The following is a 23,231-nucleotide window of genomic DNA, read 5'->3' on the forward strand; positions in this document are numbered from 1 at the left end:
CACTGGAATTGAAATTAGAAGATCTTGAGAATAGGTCCCGGAGAGGGAATCTGCGGGTCAGAGGCCTACCGGAGACCGTTACAGAACTGGAACCCACTCTCACCACGCTGTTTCGTACTCTTGTAGCTCAGGCGGCCATTGATTTATTTTGGATGGATAGGGTTCATAGAGCCCTGACGCGACCACGCAACCAGGATTTGCCACGTGATGTGATACTGAAATTTCATTATCCAGAGGCAAGAGATCAAATCCTAATGGCGGCACGGAATCTCTCACCCCTACCGGGCATGCCACCCTCAGTCCACCTGTATGCGTATTTGGCACCCTCTGCACTCCAGCGTCAGAGAGAAATGCGAGACATCACTCAAGCTCTACAGATTGCTCGGGTCTGTTACTGATGGGGATTCCCCTTTTCGCTTAACTTCCAGGTGAACAACAGAACCTATGTGGTTAAATCGCCGGCAGAGGGTCGAGATGCCTTGCGTTGTGCTGTACTCCCAGTGGTCCCTGCCTCAGCCCTCCCGCCCAGACCTCAACGACCGACTAGGAACTGGACGCCCGGGCCGAGAACCTCAAACTCTACTACTGGGCAGCCTGACCCCCAGGGGCTAGGTGGACACAATGTATAAGGATCCTCTTTCTCTTGGCATTCAGATGAGTACCATGCCCTATGGGGATCTATATTATTTCTGTATACTCCGCCTTATCTAAGCCATGTATGCTATTTCTTATACCAAGGAACTTCCGGCTAGATTCTATCACCAGGCTTAGTGCTGCTGGCCACCATGTTGGCATTTTTTGTGAGAATTGCAGTAGCAGAGATGTGTACCCCGGGAGGCACTATCTGTCTGCGGAATACTCCACAGAATTGTTGGACACTTGTCCGTTGTTTTTTGTTTCTTTCGTTCTCTTTGTCATATATGAGCTTATGTGCGAAAAGTACCAGTCACTTACTCCTGCTTCATTGTATGCCTAGTATTTCTCTGCTCTGTGTAACTGCCGGGCGTATGCCACTTCCTTCCTTGTACTATGTGTAGAGTACTAAGTCATAATGTGAGGGGGTTCAATTCACCGCAGAAAAGGAGAAAAGCATTTCTTTCCTATGTTAAGCAGAACCCCGATGTTATTTGTTTGCAGGAATCCCATTTCACACCTACGTCTCATCCTAAATTTTTTCATCCCCGGTATACTACATTTTACTCTGCTACATTTCCCTCTAAATCACGTGCAGTGATCACCTTGATTAAGAATAGTTTTCCTATCCAGGTCACTGAGACTATAGTAGACCCCCAGGGCAGATTTGTGATCATACTGGGTGTGCTATATGATAAAGTCCTATGTATAGTGAACTCTTACGCTCCAAATGAAGACCCGCTTCAGTTTTTTGACGGGTTACATGATACCTTACTCACTCTACAGTACCAACACTTAATATGGAGTGGGGATTTTAATTTTGTGATAAACACTACACTAGACCGTTCCTCGCCCGCTCCCTGTAGACGCACGCGTACTCAGGTGGCTCTGATCAATAAGATTCTGGGCTCGCTTTCTATTGCAGATACTTGGAGAGAATATAACGTGGCGCAACGGAGTTATACATACTTCTCTCCGGCTCATCGTCTATACACCCAGATCGACATGATCCTGGCCTCAACTAGCTCCCTCCCCTTATAGGCCTATTCATGATCCTGTCGGCCTGGTCGGATCATGATATAGTTCTAGCTGAATTAGATTTTTCTAAATGAGGCGCCATGCCCTTCTCCTGGAGGCTCAATGAGTCACTCTTATCTAACCCTACGGTTCAGCTCCAGATCCAGACTGAACTCTCTCAATACTTTATGGATAACTGGATAACTCCACTCCTGATGTTAACTCACATACTGTGTGGCTTGCCCATAAAGCATTTATAAGGGGCAGGATAATAGCACTGGCTTATCGATGTAAAAAATAACAATCTCAGGCCCAAAATGCCCTTGAAGCTAAACTTGTCCGACTGGTGGCGGCCAATCAACGAAGTCCTTCCTTGTATCTCATTCGTGCGATTAAAGATACCAAGTTCCAGATTGATATGTTACTGACCAACAAGACAGAAAATGCCTTAGATGGACTCAGTCAAAATACTATAAATGGGCCAATAAACCAGATAAACTTATGACCCAACAACTTAGGGCTCGTCAGCGAATCAATCAGGTGTTTCGTCTCCAATCACGCCCGTGACAGACCACCTCTAACGCGGACCATATTCATGAGGTCTTTACCAATTTCTATCAAACTTTATATGCCAACCCGTCTCCCCGTTCTGAGACTGCGGTGAGGGATTTTTTAGCCTCTGTCAATATCCCTGAACTTCCCAAAACGGATATTGATTTTTTGAATGCCGAGATTTCGAGCGATGAGGTGGAGGTCACTATTAAAGAGTTGAAATTAGGGAAGGCCCCGGGACCTGATGGATTCACAGCCTTATACTACAAAAAAATTTCCCAGCAGTTAGTCCCGCATATTGTAAGCTTTTGTACGGATCTGATGAAGGGTCGGCCCATACCTGCTGAATTTCTCTCCGCCATGATTACAGTTATTCCCAAACCCAACAAGGACCCCTTGATCGCAGGTAATTACAGAACGATATCTCTACTTAACCTAGACACTAAAATATTTACTTCCATTCTAGCCAGACGGTTGAACAGGTATATGTCTCAATTAATTCATAGAGATCAAGTAGGATTTATTCCAGGACGGGAAGCACCTGATAATGTTAGAAAAATCCTCAATACTATACATTCAGCTAACGCCACTAAATCCAAGATGGTCCTGCTAGCGTTAGACATCGAAAAGGCTTTTGATAGCCTTTCCCGGGAATACCTATTTGAAGTATTATAAAAGGTGGGTATTGGGGGTCCCTTTCTTCGAGCTGTCAAGACAATATATAACAACCCTCAGGCACACCTTAAACTACCAGCTACCACACTTCATCCTATACGCATTCGGAGAGGCACTAGACTGGGCTGTCCCCTATCACCAGCTTTATTTGCACTTGCTATGGAGCCGCTAGCGGAGCTTATTAGATGTAATCCAGATATTACGGGACCGTATGTTGGTAATAGGGAACAAAAGTTAAGTCTCTTTGCTGATGACCTCATCCTTACTCTCACTAAGCCGTTGACTTCCCTCCCGAATTTGATGGCGGCTCTCGGCTCCTTCTCCGCAGTCTCAGGCTTACGTGTGAATCAATCTAAATCGGAGGCCATGTATTGTAACGTCCCACCTCCCCTGCAAAAACGAATAGAGCTAAATTTTGGCTTCCACACCCAAACGCAATACCTCCCCTACTTGGGCATAGCTCTGATTCCCTCCCTTGATACACTGTACAAATACAATTACCCACCGTTATTCAAGACCATTAGGGCTGATATGGCAAAGTGGACTAAACTACCGATCTCCTGGAGGCAACGGTACAGGGTAGGTTGCAGCGCAATACATTTTGTAGAGGATAAATGGTTTCAAATGGAAAATATTCCAATTTTATTAGGACAATGATAAAACAGGGAGGCAATATCCCACAGAGAAAGGTGGATGTAAAATAATGCACGCTGCCAACGCATTTCAGACGACTTCCTCTTACTAAGTGATGGCTGAAGTGAAAGTGACGTAGCAAAGTGAAAGTTTATATCCGGTCAATGACAGGTGAAATTTTGATTGCATTTCAAGGTAATTAACCTGGAACGCAAAAGGAGGAAGAATCAACCTCTCCCATGACGGATGCCTGTACACAACCGAATGTCAGCCGAACGCCAGGATCGTACTCGGTAAGTTTGATGTATCGTACTTGTATAACTTTTATTGAGAGTTTCAGTATATCGCAGTGTGTAGTACGTTGAATATTATTTTATTATGAAAAGAGAAAGGATTGCTTTATGACCGGGGATAAACCTTTTCTAGATGCTGGAGAATGTACATAGAAAATAGATGCATAAATAGAAAAGCTTGAAGAAATATGGCGTGTGTCTTAAAAGTCTATAAAAGTAAAAAATGAACATAGACCCATATTAACATATTATGTAATTGTTATTGGGACAGATGAAAAACGTAACGTTTATGTTTGTAATAATGTCCTAGAAGGGACCTGATATTCATTATGCTTATTAGAAACTAACTTTTTGACCTCTGATAGCCCTGGAGTATTATATGTTTATATATTTGAGTTTTTATTCAATGGAAAAGCTACAAAGGTAGGGATATCGTTATCTCGTTAATATAGTTGAATAGTGGTTATACAAAAACGAAGACGAGAAAGATAGCAATTGAACAATATGTAAATTAGATGTTTGAATTACAGAATATGTTGTATTTTAACAGGTTCCCGACCGCTGGCTGTATTTTTACGGCCAGCGGTCAGGGTCTCTGAAGTCCGCTGTACAGCTCTATGCCCTGGCTGTTGCTAACAGCCATGGGCACTGGGCAGAATGTCAGGGGCCAATCTTTTGGCCCCTGAACATGTGATCGCTGTGACAACCAATCTTGGGCACTGGGCAGAGTATCAGGGACCAATCTGATGGTCCCTGAACATGTGGTCGCAGTGAAAACCGCGACCACATTTGTTTTATTTTGACTTTTCTGGCAGCAAATCTCCTGCCTCTTTTCTTCTCCTCAAACATTGTTTCAGTGTGAGGAGAAGAAGAGAGAATTGCTGCCAGAAGAATACAAGATTACAGTTACAAAAAAATACAGTTACACTATAAAACATTCTCTGTATAGATAGATTTCTATCTATCTATACAATCTATCCATCTATCTTTTTTTCTATCTACCTTTCTTTCTTTTATTCTATTAGAATAGGCAGGTAGGGAGTATATAATTATATATATATATATATATATATCCACATATATATAATATATATAGCAATAGCGGTTTATTTTTTTGTTAGCGGTAGTGTAGATATATATACCAGTTAGTTTGTGTGTTTTATTTTTTTTTAAAAAGTTTGTTTAGTTAGTGTTAGTGACGTTATGGCGAGGAAGTTGTTTAGCGCCGAGGAGGCATACGCCATGCTGTGGTCTGAGTCGGAGACCGCATCAAAGATGGCGTCAGAGATGGAACCTGTTTTGGGCAGTGACGATGATAGGTTCATCTTCAGGGGACGTTGTCCCTGATGCAGTTGAAACTGCAGAACATGAAAGCGCAGGGCCAAGTAGCGCTGTAGCTCGGGACAGCCTGGTCCCTCCAGTCCAGGCTCTTGTATGGGCACCTGCCCCATCTTTTGGGCCTAGAATCCACGGATTTACTGCCACTCCTGGCATAACCGTGGGCAATATAAATTTTGTCCAAATGGATTACTTCCATTTATTTATAACGGACGACATCCTAAATCTGATTGTCCACAAAACGAATTTATATTTCACTCAATATATAAGGAGGAAACCCTCATCCACCCATGCCAGAGATTGGACGCCCACCAATTTGCAGGAATGAAAAAATTTTTTGGGGCTCACCCTAAATATGGGTATTGTCATAAAGCCCTCCATTAGGTCTTACTGGTCAACAAGACCCGCCCAAGCCACCCCAGTATATTCTGCAGTAATGCCCAGGTCTCGTTATGAGACAATAATGAGGTTCCTCCACTTCAATGACAACGCACAGGCCCCCCCAAGTACCGATGCAAACCGGGATCGGTTGTTCAAAATTAGACCACTGATAAATTCCCTGAATAATTTATTTCTGCAACTCTACACCCCTGAGCAGAATGTAAGCGTGGACGAATCCCTCCTCAACTTTCATGGAAGACTTAGCTTTCGCCAATATCTACCTTCCAAAAGGGCAAGATATGGCGTTAAGCTTTATAAACTGTGCGAAAGCGGGTCAGGATATACCACCGCCTTCAGGATTTATGAAGGGCGGGACCGCTCAATAAATGTTCCTGGATGCCCCCCTGATCTTTCCACCAGCAGTAAGATTGTGTGGGAGATAATGCAGCCTCTGCTTCACAAGGGGTACCACCTGTACTGTGATCATTTTTATTCCAGTGTGCCCCTGTTTAGGCATTTGCATGCTGCAAGGACTGGGGCATGTGGTACCATGCGCAAAAACCGAATTGGTTTTCCACAGCAATTAGTGGGGAAGCGCATGGTAAAGGGGGACTCCTGTGCTTATGCATCTGAGGAATTGCTGGCAGTGAAGTTCAGGGATCGCAAAGATGTGTATGTGCTAAGCACGATTCATACCGCAGGAACAGTGGCAGTGAGGGAATGAGGGGCAACATCGGACAAGCACAAACCAGTGAGCGTGTCCGAATATAACAAGTACATGGGGTGGGGGGGGGGTTGATTTAAGCGACCAGGATTTACAGCCCTATTTAGTGAAGCGAAAAACTAAAACCTGGTACAAAAAAGTGGCCATTTATTTGTTACAGGTGGCCATCCACAACTCATTTGTGCTCTACAAAAATAACAGAGGCAGAGACACATACCTGGATTTCCAGGAGAAAATTATTGAAGGCCTCATATTTGATGTTCAGGACACCCGAGAATGCCCCCAGTCTGAGGATGTCACGCGACTGACTGAAAGACACTTCATCAGTCGGATTCCCCCAGCACCAACCAGAAGCAACCCCCAGAAAAAGTGCCGCATCTGCAGAAAAGACGGGCACCGCAAAGATTCCCGATATTTCTGTCCCTCATGTCCCTCGCAACCAGGCCTGTGCATTGAGCCATGTTTTAAAAAATACCACACTGTTCTGAATTATTAGATTTTAGTTAATTAGTTGAAAATATATTTGCCCTACATTACATTTTTATTTTTCCCCTGATTTTACTCCAAGGGTGAGGGAGGGAATGGGTGGGGGGTGGATGTCATGTTTGATGTTTTCTAAAGTTCATCTGCTGGAGAGCTCCATTTGCATAAACCTGCAATTTCTTATTTTAGAAAACCCCAAAAAAATAATTCCCATTATACCCCTAGATGAATATTTTGGGATTTCTGCTTCAAGAGCAGATATTTTGGAAGTGTTATAGAAACTCTGTTGAGTTTTGTAAAACCAGCTTTGAAAGTCCGCCCTCCTACATCTCTATGTGATAATAAGGCACACATATTTGGTATCCCCATGCACAGGAGTAGTGGCAGAATGTGAAAGGAGATTAATTTTGGCCGTGGTCTATACCGTGTGTGAAAAATCCTGCCATAAACTGACGCATTTACAAAAAAATTGCTAATTTTATTTTGATCCATCTTATTCAAGAAACTTTCAGAAGAGAACTAGACTTTCTAAAAATATGATAAACCCCTTGAAGGAAACCTTGTGGGGTCTACTTGTGTGAATGAAGTCATTTATGGGGTGTTTCTAATCTTTCAGCAGCATTACACCCCCCAGAAAACCGTATGCTTCTATAAAATCAAGTGCAAAATTCTTGAACCGAAAAGGCCAAAAAGCCTCCTTTTATGCCAAGCCCTGGCACATGCCCGTGAATAAAGCACACATATTTGGTATCCCCATGCACGGGAGAAGTGGAAGAATGTGAAATGGGATGAATTTTGTCCGTGGTCTATTCTGTGTGTGAAAAATGCTAGCATAAACTGACGCATTTGCTAAAAAAAAGCTAATTTTATTTTGTTCCATCTTATTCAAGAAACTTTCAGAAGACAACTTGACTGTCTAAAAATATGATGTGCAGCAACTGAAACTACGGATACTGGAAGCCTGTGCTAGCATTTCTTCTGCGGTGTTACTATCAGTGTGTGAAGAGTGGGAGAAGAGGGTTGCATTGACAATCCAAAACAATGGGCAGCACTCGGAACACATTTTATAAGTGGTCAGAAACTTGCAAATAACTCATGAAAGAATAAAGTAACGTTAAACCCAAGCACACCATTGTTTTTCTTGTGAAATTCTCGATAAGTTTGATGTGTCACATGACCCTCTTCCCATTGAAAAAACTAAAGTTGGATACAAAATGGCCGACTTCAAAATGGCCACCATGGTCAACACCCAGCTTGAAAAGTTTCCCCCCTCCCATATACTAATGTGCCACAAACAGGAAGTTAATATCACCAACCATTCCCATTTTATTTAGGTGTATCCATATAAATGGCCCACCCTGTAGATGTGAAATTTTCACATTTCTTTTTTTCTTTTTGCATAAATTCATTTTTCATCTTTTTTTGTTTGTAACACAGAAAGTTTTACCAGAGAAACACAACTCAATATCTATTGCCCAGATTCTGCAGTTTTTAGAAATACCCCACATGTGGCTCTAGTGCACTTATTGACTGAAGCACAGGCCTCAGAAACAAAGGAACACCTAGAGGATTTTGGGGCCTCCTTTTTATTAGAAAATATTTTAGGCACCATGTCGGGTCTGAAAGGCTCTTGCGGTGCCAAAACAGTGGAAATCCCCCAAAAGTGACCCCATTTTGGAAACTATACCCCTTGAGGAAATTATCTAGGGGTATAGTGAGCATTTTGACCCCGCAGGTTTTTTGCAGAAATTATTGGAAGTAGGCAGTGAAAATGAAAATCTACATTCTTTCAAAGAAAATGTAGGTTTAGCTAATTTTTTCTAATTTCCACAAGGACTAAAAGGAGAAAATTATTTTATTTAGGAGATAGGGAGAAAGGGAAAGAGTTGTGGTTCCTTTGTAAAATTGAGAGTAATAAAAAGAATAAACTTTATTGACTAATTAATTTTAAAATCATAAAATGAATTTTAAACAAATGTCCAATGTAGGTCAGAATAAATTGCAGTGCAGATGACCCCTTGTCCTGCACTATAAGAGCAAAATTTGCCTATTAATAGTTCACCGTCCAATGCTATTGTCATACAAAAACCATATTCAGATTTTAGGCTGAAATTGATAAATAAATTGTTTTAAATTGTGCTTTATTCTCTACTCTATGGTGGACTGAGTAGAGATCTGATAACAGTGGTATATTGATTTTTATTCCAAGTGTGCTTATATTGTGTGCACTGAATAAATCAGTTTTGCTGCTAGTCAGTGGACACTGTATCAGTTTCCTAGTATTCTCTTATGTGCACCGAGTGTATCATAAATGTTGTTAGTTAGTGAACAATGTATCAATTTCTTGGGATTCTCATGAATGCACTGAGTGTATCAGCATTCAATGTTAGTTAGTAGGCATTGTATCCATTTGTTGAATATATTGAATATATCAGCATTAATTGTTATTCAAAAATCACTATTACAGCGTCTCTACTTTGGTATAAATGTCAAATATAATAGGCAGAAGCACGATAGAATATTGTGCTAGAGTTTAAGCATTTAAATTGTAGTTGCTGAACAGTGATGCGGTAGCCTGTATGAATAAGCACCACAAAAATGCCCCAAATTTTTAGTTGTTTAAACAGTGAAAATGCCCCAGATCTTAAGTGCTTGCTGTCAGTTTTCACCTTGTGTTTGTGGGAAATCGTAGGCAGCAGCACAATAAGGTATTTTGGCTAGATAGCCTGTGTGTTCCACCTTTGTGGATGGAGCACACTTATAATCCTCACTATTAGGGTCAGCAGCGTTATAATTGTCGTGCTGAAATTTGGTTACATGTACGCTGCTGCTGTGTCTCTGCTCATGCTGCGGTTACATGTATGCTGCTGCTGTGTCTCTGCTCATGCTGCGGTTACATGTACTCTGCTGCTGTGTCTCTGCTCATGCTGAGGTTACATGTATGCTGCTGCTGTGTCTCTGCTCATGCTGTGGTTACATGTACGCTGCTGCTGTGTCTCTGCTCATGCTGTGGTTACATGTACGCTGCTGCTGTGTCTCTGCTCATGCTGTAGTTACATGTACTCTGCTGCTGTGTCTCTGCTCATGCTGCGGTTACATGTACGCTGTTGCTGTTTCTCTGCTCATGCTGTGGTTACATGTACTCTGCTGCTGTGTCTCTGCTCATGCTGTGGTTACATGTACTCTGCTGCTGTGTCTCTGCTCATGCTGCGGTTACATGTACGCTGCTGCTGTGTCTCTGCTCATGCTGCGGTTACATGTACGCTGCTGCTGTGTCTCTGCTCATGCTGTGGTTACATGTACGATGCTGCTGTGTCTCTGCTCATACTGTGGTTACATGTACGCTGCTGCTGTGTCTCTGCTCATGCTGCGGTTACATGTACGCTGCTGTGTCTCTGCTCATACTGTGGTTACATGTACGCTGCTGCTGTGTCTCTGCTCATGCTGCGGTTACATGTACGCTGCTGTGTCTCTGCTCATGCTGCGGTTACATGTACGCTGCTGCTGTGTCTCTGCTCATGCTGCGATTACATGTACCCTGTTGCTGTGTCTCTGCTCATGCTATGGTTACATGTATGCTGCTGCTATGTCTCTGCTCATGCTGTGGTTACATATACTCTGCTGCTGTGTCTCTGCTCATGCTGCGGTTACATGTACTCTGCTGCTGTGTCTCTGCTCATGCTGCGATTACATGTACTCTGCTGCTTTGTCTCTGCTCGTGCTGCGGTTACATGTACTCTGCTAATGTGTCTCTGCTCATGCTGCGGTTACATGTACTCTGCTACTGTGTCTCTGCTCATGCTGCGGTTACATGTTCTCTGCTGCTGTGTCTCTGCTCATGCTGTGGTTACATTTATGCTGCTGCGGTGTCTCTGCTCATCCTGCGGTTACATGTACGCTGCTGCTGTGTCTCTGCTCATGCTGTGGTTACATGTACGCTGCTGCTGTGTCTCTGCTCATGCTGTGGTTACATGTACGCTGCTGCTGTGTCTCTGCTCATGCTGCGGTTACATGTACGCTGCTGCAGTGTCTCTGCTCATGCTGCGGTTACATGTACGCTGCTGCTGTGTCTCCACTCATGCTGCGGTTACATGTATGCTGCTGCTGTGTCTCTGCTCATGCTGCGGTTACATGTACTCTGCTGTGTCTCTGCTCATGATTTGGCTATATGTACGCTGCTGCTGTGTCTCCGCTCATGCTGCAGTTACATGTACGCTGCTGCTGTGTCTCTGCTCATGCTAAGGTTACATGTACGCTGCTGCTGTGTCTCTGCTCATGCTGCGGTTACATGTATGCTGCTGCTGTGTCTCCGCTCATGCTGCAGTTACATGTACGCTGCCGCTGTGTCTCTGCTCATGCTGTGGTTACATATACTCTGCTGCTGTGTCTCTGCTCATGCTGTGGTTACATGTACTCTGTTGCTGTTTCTCTGCTCATGCTGCGGTTACATGTACACTGCTGCTGTGTCTCTGCTCATGCTGCGGTTACATGTACTCTGCTGCTGTGTCTGCTCATGCTGTGGTTACATGTACACTGCTGCTGTGTCTCTGCTCATGCTGCGGTTACATGTACTCTGCTGCTGTGTCTGCTCATGCTGTGGTTACATGTACACTGCTGCTGTGTCTGCTCATGCTGTGGTTACATGTACACTGCTGCTGTGTCTCTGCTCATGCTGTGGTTACATGTACGCTGCTGCTGTGTCTCTGCTCATGCTGTGGTTACGTGTACGCTGCTGCTGTGTCTCTGCTCATGCTGCTGTTACATGTATACTGCTGCTGTGTCTCTGCTCATGCTGTGGTTACATGTACGCTGCTGCTGTGTCTCTGCTCATGCTGCGGTTACATGTACGCTGCTGCTGTGTCTCTGCTCCTGCTGCGATTACATGTACGCTGCTCCTGTGTCTCTGCTCATGCTGTGGTTACATGTACTCTGTTGCTGTGTCTCTGCTCATGCTGCGGTTACATGTACTCTGCTGCTTTGTCTCTGCTCATGCTGCGGTTACATGTACACTGCTGCTGTGTCTCTGCTCATGCTGTGGTTACATGTACGCTGCTGCTTGTCTCTGCTCATGCTGCGATTACATGAACGCTGCTGCTGTGTCTCTGCTCATGCTGTGGTTACATGTACGCTGCTGCTGTGTCTCTGCTCATGCTGCGATTACATGTACTCTGTTGCTGTGTCTCTGCTCATGCTGTGGTTACATGTATGCTGCTGCTATGTCTCTGCTCATGCTGTGGTTACATATACTCTGCTGCTGTGTCTCTGCTCATGCTGCGGTTACATGTACTCTGCTGCTGTGTCTCTGCTCATGCTGCGATAACATGTACTCTGCTGCTTTGTCTCTGCTCATGCTGCGGTTAAATGTTCTCTGCTGCTGTGTCTCTGCTCATGCTGTGGTTACATTTATGCTGCTGCTGTGTCTTTGCTCATACTATGGTTACATGTACGCTGCTGCTGTGTCTCTGCTCCTGCTGTGGTTACATGTACTCTGCTGCTGTGGTTACATGTACTCTGCTGCTGTGTCTCTGCTCATTCTGCGGTTACTTGTACGCTGCTGCTGTGTCTCTGCTCATGCTGCGGTTACATGTACGCTGCTGCAGTGTCTCTGCTCATGCTGCGGTTACATGTACACTGCTGCTGTGTCTCTGCTCATGCTGTGGTTACATGTACGCTGCTGCAGTGTCTCTGCTCATGCTGCGGTTACATGTACTCTGCTGCTGTGTCTCTGCCCATGCTGCGGTAACATGTACGCTGCTGCTGTGTCTCTGCTCATGCTGCGGTTACATGTACTCTGCTGTGTCTCTGCTCATGCTTTGGCTACATGTACGCTGCTGCTGTGTCTCCGCTCATGCTGCAGTTACATGTACGCTGCCGCTGTGTCTCTGCTCATGCTGTGGTTACATATACTCTGCTGCTGTGTCTCTGCTCATGCTGTGGTTACATGTACTCTGCTGCTGTGTCTCTGCTCATGCTGCGGTTACATGTACGCTGCTGCTGTGTCTCTGCTCATGCTGCGGTTACATGTACGCTGCTGCTGTGTCTCTGCTCATGCTGTGGTTACATGTACGCTGCTGCTGTGTCTCTGCTCATGCTGTGGTTACATGTACTCTGCTGCTGTGTCTGCTCATGCTGCGGTTACATGTACACTGCTGGTGTGTCTCTGCTCATGCTGTGGTTACATGTACACTGCTGCTGCTGTGTCTCTGCTCATGCTGTGGTTACATGTACACTGCTGCTGCTGTGTCTCTGCTCATGCTGTGGTTACATGTACGCTGCTGCTGCTGTGTCTCTGCTCATGCTGTGGTTACATGTACACTGCTGCTGCTGTGTCTCTGCTCATGCTGTGGTTACATGTACACTGCTGCTGTGTCTCTGCTCATGCTGTGGTTACATGTACGCTGCTGCTGCTGTGTCTCTGCTCATGCTGTGTCTACATGTACGCTGCTGCTGCTGTGTCTCTGCTCATGCTGCGGTTACATGTACGCTGCTGCTGTGTCTCTGCTCATGCTGTGGTTACATGTACTCTGCTGCTGTGTCTCTGCTCATGCTGCGGTTACATGTATGCTGTTGCTGTGTCTCCGCTCATGCTGCGATTACATGTACGCTGCTGCTGTGTCTCTGCTCATGCTGTGGTTACATGTACGCTGCTGTGTCTTTGCTCATGCTGCGGTTACATGTACGCTGCTGCTGTGTCTCTGCTCATGCTGCGGTTACATGTACGCTGCTGCTGTGTCTCTGCTCATGCTGTGGTTACATGTACTCTGTTGCTGTGTCTCTGCTCATGCTGTGGTTACATGTACTCTGTTGCTGTTTCTCTGCTCATGCTGTGGTTAGATGTACGCTGCTGCTGTGTCTCTGCTCATGCTGTGTCTACATGTACGCTGCTGCTGCTGCTGTGTCTCTGCTCATGCTGCGGTTACATGTACGCTGCTGCTGCTGCGTCTCTGCTCATGCTGTGTCTACATGTACGCTGCTGCTGCTGTATCTCTGCTCATGCTGTGGTTACATGTACGCTGCTGCTGTGTTTCCGCTCATGCTGCGGTTACATGTACGCTGCTGCTGTGTCTCTGCTCATGCTGCGGTTACATGTACACTGCTGCTGTGTCTCCGCTCATGCTGCGGTTACATGTACGCTGCTGCCGCTGTGTCTCTGCTCATGCTGTGGTTACATGTACGCTGCTGCTTTGTCTCTGCTCATGCTGTGGTTACATGTACTCTGTTGCTGTTTCTCTGCTCATGCTGCGGTTACATGTACACTGCTGCTGTGTCTCTGCTCATGCTGCGGTTACATGTACTCTGCTGCTGTGTCTCTGCTCATGCTGCGGTTACATGTATGCTGCTGCTGTATCTCTGCTCATGCTGCGGTTACATGTACTCTGCTGCTGTGTCTCTGCTCATGCTATGGTTACATGTATGCTGTTGCTGTGTCTCTGCTCATGCTGTGGTTACATGTACGCTGCTGCTGTGTCTCTGCTCATGCTGTGGTTACATGTACGCTGCTGTGTCTCTGCTCATGCTGCGGTTACATGTACTCTGCTGCTGTGTCTCTGCTCATGCTGTGGTTACATGTACGCTGCTGCTGTGTCTCTGCTCATGCTGTGGTTACATGTACGCTGCTGATGTGTCTCTGCTCATGCTGCGGTTACATGTACTCTGCTGCTGCTGTGTCTCTGCTCATGCTGTGGTTACATGAACGCTGCTGCTGTGTCTCTGCTCATGCTGCGGTTACATGTATGCTGTTGCTGTGTCTCTGCTCATGCTGTGGTTACATGTACGCTGCTGCTGTGTCTCTGCTCATGCTGTGGTTACATGTGCGCTGCTGCTGTGTCTCTGCTCATGCTGTGGTTACATGTACGCTGCTGTGTCTCTGCTCATGCTGCGGTTACATGTACTCTGCTGCTGTGTCTCTGCTCATGCTGCGGTTACATGTACTCTGCTGCTGTGTCTCTGCTCATGCTGTGGTTACATGAACGCTGCTGCTGTGTCTCTGCTCATGCTGTGGTTACATGTACGCTGCTGCTGTGTCTCTGCTCATGCTGTGGTTACATGTACACTGCTGCTGCTGTGTCTCTGCTCATGCTGTGGTTACATGTACACTGCTGCTGCTGTGTCTCTGCTCATGCTGCGGTTACATGTACGCTGCTGCTGCTGTGTCTCTGCTCATGCTGCGGTTAGATGTACGCTGCTGCTGTGTCTCTGCTCATGCTGTGGTTACATGTACTCTGTTGCTGTGTCTGCTCATGCTGTGGTTACATGTACGCTGCTGCTGTGTCTCTGCTCATGCTGTGGTTACATGTACGTTGCTGCTGTGTCTGCTCATGCTGTGGTTACATGTACGCTGCTGCTGTGTCTTTGCTCATGCTGCGGTTACATGTACACTGCTGCTTGTCTCTGCTCATGCTGCGGTTACATGTACGCTGCTGCTGTGTCTCTGCTCATGCTGCGGTTACATGTACGCTGCTGCTGTGTCTCCGCTCATGCTGCGGTTACATGTACGCTGCTGCTGTGTCTCCGCTCATGCTGCGGTTACATGTATGCTGCTGCTGTGTCTCTGCTCATGCTGTGCTTACATGTACTCTGTTGCTGTCTCTCTGCTCATGCTGTGGTTACATGAACGCTGCTGCTGTGTCTCTGCTCATGCTGTGGTTACATGTACTCTGTTGCTGTGTCTGCTCATGCTGTGGTTACATGTACTCTGTTGCTGTGTCTGCTCATGCTGCGGTTACATGTACTACGCTGCTGTGTCTCTGCTCATGCTGTGGTTACATGTACTCTGTTGCTGTGTCTGCTCATGCTGTGGTTACATGTACTCTGTTGCTGTGTCTGCTCATGCTGTGGTTACATGTACGCTGCTGCTGTGTCTCCGCTCATGCTGCGGTTACATGTATGCTGCTGCTGTGTCTCTGCTCATGCTGTGGTTACATGTACTCTGCTGCTGTGTCTCTGCTCATGCTGTGGTTACATGTACGCTGCTGCTGTGTCTCTGCTCATCCTGCAGTTACATGTACGCTGCTGCTGTGTCTCTCAGCTCATGCTGCGGTTACATGTATGCTGCTGCTGTGTCTCTCAGCTCATGCTGTGGTTACATGTATGCTGCTGCTGTGTCTCTGCTCATGCTGTGGTTACATGTACGCTGATGCTGTGTCTCTGGTCATACTGCGGTTACATGTACGCTGCTGCTGTGTCTCTGCTCATGCTGCGATTACATGTACGCTGCTGCTGTGTCTCTGCTCATGCTGCGGTTACATGTACGCTGCTGCTGTGTCTCTGCTCATGCTGTGGTTATATGTACGCTGCTGCTGTGTCTCTGCTCATGCTGTGGTTACATGTACTCTGTTACGTCTCTGCTCATGCTGTGGTTACATGTACTCTGCTGCTTTGTCTCTGCTCATGCTATGGTTACATGTACGCTGCTGCTGTGTCTCCGCTCATGCTGCGGTTACATGTACTCTGCTGCTGTGTCTCTGCTCGTGCTGTGGTTACATGTACTCTGCTGCTATGTCTGCTCATGCTGTGGTTACATGTACGCTGCTGCTGTGTCTCTGCTCATGCTGCGGTTACATGTACGCTGCTGCTTTGTCTCTGCTCATGCTGTGGTTACATGTACGCTGCTGCTGTATCTCTGCTCATGCTGAGATTACATGTACTCTGCTGCTGTGTCTCTGCTCATGCTAAGGTTACATGTATATTGCTGCTGTGTCTCTGCTCATGCTGTGGTTACATGTACTCTGCTGCTGTGTCTCTGCTCATGCTGCGGTTACATGTACGCTGCTGCTGTGTCTCTGCTCATGCTGTGGTTACATGAACGCTGCTGCTGTGTCTCTGCTCATGCTGCGGTTACATGTACGCTGCTGCTGTGTCTCTGCTCATGCTGCGGTTACATGTACGCTGCTGCTGTGTCTCTGCTCATGCTGCGGTTACATGTACGCTGCTGCTGTGTCTCTGCTCATGCTGTGGTTACTTGTACACTGCTGCTGTGTCTCTGCTCATGCTGTGGTTACATGTACGCTGCTGCTGTGTCTCTGCTCATGCTGCGGTTACATGTACGCTGCTGCTGATTCTCTGCTCATGCTGCGATTACATGTACTCTGCCGCTGTGTCTCTGCTCATGCTAAGGTTACATGTACGCTGCTGCTGTGTCTCTGCTCATGCTGCGGTTACATGTATGCTGCTGCTGCTGTGCCTCCGCTCATGCTGCGGTTACATGTACGCTGCTGCTGTGTCTCTGCTCATGCTGCGATTACATGTACTCTGCTGCTGTGTCTCCGCTCATGCTGCGGTTACATATACGCTGCTGCTGTGTCTCTGCTCATGCTGTGGTTACATGTACACTGCTGCTGCTGTGTCTCTGCTCATGCTGCGGTTACATGTACGCTGCTGCTGCTGTGTCTCTGCTCATGCTGCGGTTAGATGTACGCTGCTGCTGTGTCTCTGCTCATGCTGTGGTTACATGTACTCTGTGGCTGTGTCTGCTCATGCTGTGGTTACATGTACGCTGCTGCTGTGTCTCTGCTCATGCTGTGGTTACATGTACGTTGCTGCTGTGTCTGCTCATGCTGTGGTTACATGTACGCTGCTGCTGTGTCTTTGCTCATGCTGCGGTTACATGTACACTGCTGCTTGTCTCTGCTCATGCTGCGGTTACATGTACGCTGCTGCTGTGTCTCTGCTCATGCTGCGGTTACATGTACGCTGCTGCTGTGTCTCCGCTCATGCTGCGGTTACATGTATGCTGCTGCTGTGTCTCTGCTCATGCTGTGGTTACATGTATTCTGTTGCTGTGTCTCTGCTCATGCTGTGCTTACATGTACTCTGTTGCTGTCTCTCTGCTCATGCTGTGGTTACATGAACGCTGCTGCTGTGTCTCTGCTCATGCTGTGGTTACATGTACTCTGTTGCTGTGTCTACTCATGCTGCGGTTACATGTACTCTGCTGCTGTGTCTCCGCTCATGCTGCGGTTACATATACGCTGCTGCTGTGTCTCTGCTCATGCTGTGGTTACATGTACACTGCTGCTGCTGTGTCTCTGCTCATGCTGCGGTTACATGTACGCTGCTGCTGCTGTGTCTCTGCTCATGCTGCGGTTAGATGTACGCTGCTGCTGTGTCTCTGCTCATGCTGTGGTTACATGTACTCTGTGGCTGTGTCTGCTCATGCTGTGGTTACATGTACGCTGCTGCTGTGTCTCTGCTCATGCTGTGGTTACATGTACGTTGCTGCTGTGTCTGCTCATGCTGTGGTTACATGTACGCTGCTGCTGTGTCTTTGCTCATGCTGCGGTTACATGTACACTGCTGCTTGTCTCTGCTCATGCTGCGGTTACATGTACGCTGCTGCTGTGTCTCTGCTCATGCTGCGGTTACATGTACGCTGCTGCTGTGTCTCCGCTCATGCTGCGGTTACATGTATGCTGCTGCTGTGTCTCTGCTCATGCTGTGGTTACATGTATTCTGTTGCTGTGTCTCTGCTCATGCTGTGCTTACATGTACTCTGTTGCTGTCTCTCTGCTCATGCTGTGGTTACATGAACGCTGCTGCTGTGTCTCTGCTCATGCTGTGGTTACATGTACTCTGTTGCTGTGTCTACTCATGCTGCGGTTACATGTACTCTGCTGCTGTGTCTCTGCTCATGCTGTGGTTACATGTACGCTGCTGCTGTGTCTCTGCTCATGCTGCGATTACATGTACGCTGCTGCTGTGTCTCTGCTCATGCTGCGGTTACATGTACTCTGCTGCTGTGTCTCTGCTCATGCTGTGGTTACATGTACTCTGCTGCTGTGTCTCTGCTCATGCTGTGGTTACATGTACGCTGCTGCTGTGTCTCTGCTCATGCTGTGGTTACATGTACGCTGCTGCTGTGTCTCTGCTCATGCTGTGGTTACATGTGCTCTGCTGCTGTGTCTCTGCTCATGCTGTGGTTACATGTACGCTGCTGCTGTGTGTCTGCTCATGCTGCGGTTACATATACTCTGCTGCTGTGTCTCTGCTCATGCTGCGATTACATGTACTCTTCTGCTGTGTCTCTGCTCATGCTAAGGTTACATGTACGCTGCTGCTATGTCTCTGCTCATGCTGCGGTTACATGTATATTGCTGCTGTGTCTCTGCTCATGCTGCGGTTACATGTACGCTGCTGCTGTGTCTCTGCTCATGCTGTGGTTACATGTATGCTGCTGCTTTGTCTCTGCTCATGCTGTAGTTACATGTACGCTGCTGCTGTGTCTCCGCTCATGCTGTGGTTACATGTACGCTGCTGCTGTGTCTCCGCTCATGCTGTGGTTACATGTACGCTGCTGCTGTGTCTCTGCTCATGCTGTGGTTACATGTACGCTGCTGCTGTGTCTCTGCTCATGCTGTGGTTACATGTACTCTGCTGCTGTGTCTCTGCTCATGCTGTGGTTACATGTACGCTGCTGCTGTGTCTCTGCTCATGCTGCGGTTACATGTACTCTGCTGCTGTGTCTCTGCTCATGCTGTGGTTACATGTACGCTGCTGCTGTGTCTCTGCTCATCCTGCAGTTACATGTACGCTGCTGCTGTGTCTCTCAGCTCATGCTGCGGTTACATGTATGCTGCTGCTGTGTCTCTCAGCTCATGCTGTGGTTACATGTATGCTGCTGCTGTGTCTCTGCTCATGCTGTGGTTACATGTACGCTGATGCTGTGTCTCTGGTCATACTGCGGTTACATGTACGCTGCTGCTGTGTCTCTGCTCATGCTGCGATTACATGTACGCTGCTGCTGTGTCTCTGCTCATGCTGCGGTTACATGTACGCTGCTGCTGTGTCTCTGCTCATGCTGTGGTTATATGTACGCTGCTGCTGTGTCTCTGCTCATGCTGTGGTTACATGTACTCTGTTACGTCTCTGCTCATGCTGTGGTTACATGTACTCTGCTGCTTTGTCTCTGCTCATGCTATGGTTACATGTACGCTGCTGCTGTGTCTCCGCTCATGCTGCGGTTACATGTACTCTGCTGCTGTGTCTCTGCTCGTGCTGTGGTTACATGTACTCTGCTGCTATGTCTGCTCATGCTGTGGTTACATGTACGCTGCTGCTGTGTCTCTGCTCATGCTGCGGTTACATGTACGCTGCTGCTGTCTCTGCTCATGCTGTGATTACATGTACGCTGCTGCTTTGTCTCTGCTCATGCTGTGGTTACATGTACGCTGCTGCTGTATCTCTGCTCATGCTGAGATTACATGTACTCTGCTGCTGTGTCTCTGCTCATGCTAAGGTTACATGTATATTGCTGCTGTGTCTCTGCTCATGCTGTGGTTACATGTACTCTGCTGCTGTGTCTCTGCTCATGCTGCGGTTACATGTACGCTGCTGCTGTGTCTCTGCTCATGCTGTGGTTACATGAACGCTGCTGCTGTGTCTCTGCTCATGCTGCGGTTACATGTACGCTGCTGCTGTGTCTCTGCTCATGCTGCGGTTACATGTACGCTGCTGCTGTGTCTCTGCTCATGCTGCGGTTACATGTACGCTGCTGCTGTGTCTCTGCTCATGCTGTGGTTACTTGTACACTGCTGCTGTGTCTCTGCTCATGCTGTGGTTACATGTACGCTGCTGCTGTGTCTCTGCTCATGCTGCGGTTACATGTACGCTTCTATATATCTCTTAGTAGCAGCTGTATGGTCTCAATAAACGCTGCTGATACAACTTACAGCAGTGTTACCATGCACAAAGTTTTTGATTATTAGGAATACAGAATTTTCATATGGAACCCGTTCTTTCCTCCTATTCCCATTTTTAGTTCCGTATTCACCTGTGCTAGCTATTGGAAGTACCAGTGGCATCTAAGGCGGTGAATAATAACTGACTTTATAACCACATAAAAATAAAAAACCAACAATAAACAAATAACAAATTTTAATGGGATTTGAAAATACATTTTTGGTGTTTGCCACAGAGGGACCGTTCGCCATATATCCCCTTGGTAGCCAAAATCTGCCTTCTGGTGCCGGTTCTATATCCCAAGAGATCGCACAATCCAAGTGAATTTTGCCCTTCTTTTTTCTTATCCTCATCCCTTTTTCCTGTTATTTACTACACGTGTATGTAGCCTTCAGTGTCTAAGTCTACAGTCACGTAAGGAAAACCATGTAATTTTTTTACATTTGTTGACATGTGTATCAATATTTAATCTTCATTTATACAGTATAAAAAGAAAAAAGCTGACCGAAAAGAAAGTATAAATTAAATTTTTATTTGGTTTGTTTAAAAAATTATTACAAAACACCTCACAGATATGCCACTTCCTTCTATGGCTCAAATACCTGGTTCAGCATGTTTGGCAAAAACAACCTCCAGCAGTCTTTTTATTTTATTTGCTTTTTTTTTTAAGGCCTCATTCACACGTGCATATTTTGGTTACTATTTTACATCTGTATTTTTAAGCAAAAACTTGAAGCGGTAAATAAAAAGAGAAAAGTATAATGTATAAAGATTTGTACGTCTTCCATGTTGTGGACCCGCTCCTAGTTTTGTCTTACAAATACTGATTTAAAATACCGTCCATAATATGCAAATGTGAATGAAGCTTTACGGTCTACTAGTCTCTTATATGGGAGGTTTTGTTTCCTACTCTTTCATGGAGAGCATGCACAACCAGTTTTTACCCCCACCTCCTCGTATATCTCAATGAGATTTAGAACCAGGCTTTGACTTGGCCATTCAAGCCTCCACTTTGTTCCAAAGTCTACTTTAAGCTGAACTTAAAGCTTTCTGACAGACGGTCTCGCATTATCCTCAAACAGCCGCTGCCAATGTAGAATCTATAGCAGATGACTAGCTGCCCAAGTCCTGATGCAGTTCAAACCATAACATTTCCTCCACCATGCTCTCCAGTGAGTTACAGGTTTTTTCTGGTGAAATACGGTCTATAATTTATGGCAAACATGACTTCTGCTACCGGGGACAAATAAATTTTTGATTTTTCTTTCCATAGAAGACAGTTCCAGAAGTCATGATTTTTTCGTAGTTGTTCACGAGCAAACTGTAGTCTTGCCCTAATGTTTTGGATAGCTTAGGTTTTCTTTTGGCACACCCCCATGTAGTTTTCATTTTTTTAAGCATTTTTGCAATTTTGGACATCAAGAGTGGCAAAATCTGCAGTAGATCTTTAAATAAATTCTGGGGTTCTCAGAAACTTCTCTCAGCATCTTGTGTTCTGCTCTCAGGCTGATCTTACTGAGACCGACTGGTCTGGAACACTTGGCAGTTGTCTGAAATCTCCACCTGTAGATGGTTTTCTGGACAGTGGAATGATTGACATCTAATAGTTTAGCTGTGTTCCCTCTCCGGAGCCATAGACATTCATAACCTTTCTGAAGGCCTCAGAGCGCTCTGGATCTCGGCATAGTAATACCACACATTTCACCAACAAAGAGGAAACCAAATGTCAGAGGTTTAAATAAGACACGTTCAGTTGGATTCACGCATTCGGCTTTTTTAGCCAAATCCAAGAGTGTATTAATAAGAAATGGGAAATATGCATGAAGGACTTATACTTCTATTTCAGGCTGGATCCATTTCTGGCTTTGAGGTGTAGTTTTTCATGTTTTTTTTTGTTTTTTTTTAGTTAAACTCCAGTTCACAAATACCAGTTTTGTTTGAGAAATGAGAACAATTAAAATAAACTAAAAACAATACACATTTTGATGTGTAAGAGGACCTAAAGAGAGGCGCTGGTGTTAGTGAAGATAATGATGATGACAAGTGGTTAGCAAATAAATAACTGGTTTTAATGGAGATAAGCAGGCAACGCGTTTCAACGCTGGACTAACGTCTTCATCAGGCCAATAGAAGTAAAACACAATAACACCTATTTATAGAGGTTTAAACATACAAACACAGAAAAAAGTACACAAAAACCGTGAGGTCAAAGCTCACCCATGACATCACAGTGACACATGAAATTACAAATAGTTAGACGGCAATGCAATAAAACATACAGCAAGTGTTAATAAAATTATAAAAAGTCATACCCTAATGGAGGGAGACACCGTAAATAAATAAATGAATAATAAAAGAGACGGCTTTCAGATTTACAGAGTTGTGACTGAACTGAGTAACGATCTCCTGTGTCAGAAAGATAAGTGATCACAGAGCAAACACTAAGAGAAACAGAGAATTGTATTAGCAATAATGTCAGACAGAAAGCCATAAAGAAACCGATAAGGGATACCTAATCCTGGATCGTGGGAGACTCCGTAGAGCTTGCCGTGAATTTTGACAGTTTGCAGCGTCGTCGTTGCCAAGGATACGCAAGAGCAGTGAATAAATTACAGGGGCCGTGATAGGACAAAATAAGCAGTTTGGCGATTTACAGAGACATTGACAAGTAGAAGAACGGAGTACATCAATAAGGGACCCTGCTCGTTCAAAACAAATGGATACAGGTAGGATGATAATAATAATGGTAATAGTACTTAAAGGGAATGTGTTGCCAGCAAAACATGTTTTGTTTTTTTTTAGTTAAACAATTAGTGTATAGGTGA

The sequence above is a fragment of the Rhinoderma darwinii genome, chromosome 1, assembly GCF_050947455.1.
Source record: "Rhinoderma darwinii isolate aRhiDar2 chromosome 1, aRhiDar2.hap1, whole genome shotgun sequence".
NCBI lineage: Eukaryota > Metazoa > Chordata > Amphibia > Anura > Rhinodermatidae > Rhinoderma > Rhinoderma darwinii.